Genomic DNA, 1,599 nt, shown 5'->3' with positions numbered 1-1,599 from the left:
TATCATCCAGATGACTGGCTTTAAAAAAAACCATTGCCTCATACCTCCCTTCTCATTCCCTCTGTGCTGCCTCTAGTCTGTCCCACGTATTTGGATTCCAACTCTGTGTTTAGTCCAGAAAACAGGGACCCGACTTGTCTTTGATACACTATAAAGACCGGAGACCCGACCCGATGGATGTTCCCCTTTTCCTCCACATTCTGGGCCCTCAGAGTCACAAAGCCACACGACAAGTCAAAATCTTTGACCACAAGTACATTCTAGTGAAACTGCCTGTTTAGCTAACTCAAATTCATAATAATTTGTTTGTGCCCCACTTATTTCAAATAAAATTCTAGTTCAGGGAAAGAATTTGGAATACTCCTTGGAATTTACTGTGAGAGAATGTGAGCTTTTATTTTACCCTGGGTAAGGTGTCTGTGACAGACTTGAGCCCAGATTTTAAAATATCCATTAGCTGTCTGGTGATTGAACCCATTTATTCAGGCTGAGCTGGAGCATAAACTTCTTTGGCCCTTCTTTGTGTAATTTGAGAAAAGGGCTTTATTTTTATTACTTCATTTCTAAAGTAAAATGGAAATTTCATCCAGGTAATTTTAGTAATTCTTTATCTTACTTTTAGATTTAGTGTCTATTAACCTTTATTTGTTTTTGCTCTAGCATGCATGTTATTTTATTGCATTTTATGTAGTCAGCCAGCACAGCTGAAAAATTTTCCATTTACCTTCCAGGATAAACGGAAATGCCAGTATCACAACTGCATTTCATAATGTAATTTAGAGCCATTTTGGTGTAATTTAAATATTTATATTCATCTCTGGCTACTGTGAATTGGAAACTACATGTACTGTTCCCAGACTTCTGATTAGTACATTATTACTTTCATTACTAAATAATTTAAGAAGCCATTACTGACGTCATGAGTGGCTATACCGAAAAGACCTGGGAGGCTCTTGGAAATCAGCCTGGGGTTGGTCTCACTACCCTAGCTTTTACACTGTATTGCCCCGTGCCGCCTTGTATGGATGATGGAATACGATACTCTGTATGGGAAGCACAGAAGAGTATGTGTCTGGATATCAAATCAGGGCAGTTTATTTTGAGGAAGTTCTCCTTCCTCCCATTATTATTAACACATGCACTTTCTATTCAACAAAATCACTGTTTTCATTTTCGGCCACGCCTGGTAACATAAAAACCAAACACACAGGTTTATATTCATATAACACTACACTCCAAAACTGTGAGGCCCCTAAAGTATTTTTTTCTCTGTTCCTCAGTAATGTTAGAATTTTATATGGGACTTGACAAAACTTAAGGGGAAAAAATAAATGAAGGTAAAGTAATTTCAGAGTTGTGGCCTTATTCTTTAAACCGCAACTGAAGCTTGTGGAAGGAAGTCAATGAGAATGGTTTGTACTTTTTTTCCTTGTGTACCATCGGCTTATATATAAAGGTACACAGGTTTGTCTTTATTTAGATGAAGATCTATGGGAAAACTCTGTTAACAGAGAAAGACGTTTTCCATATAGGTTTTTCTGCTTCTCTTAGAGTCAGTTGACCATTGGAAATAAAATCAATCCTTTCAAGGTAACTAAA

Source organism: Bison bison, unplaced genomic scaffold, assembly GCF_000754665.1.
Source record: "Bison bison bison isolate TAMUID 2011002044 unplaced genomic scaffold, Bison_UMD1.0 scf7180017849734, whole genome shotgun sequence".
NCBI classification, from domain to species: domain Eukaryota; kingdom Metazoa; phylum Chordata; class Mammalia; order Artiodactyla; family Bovidae; genus Bison; species Bison bison.
Note: the sequence above shows the minus strand (reverse complement) of the source record.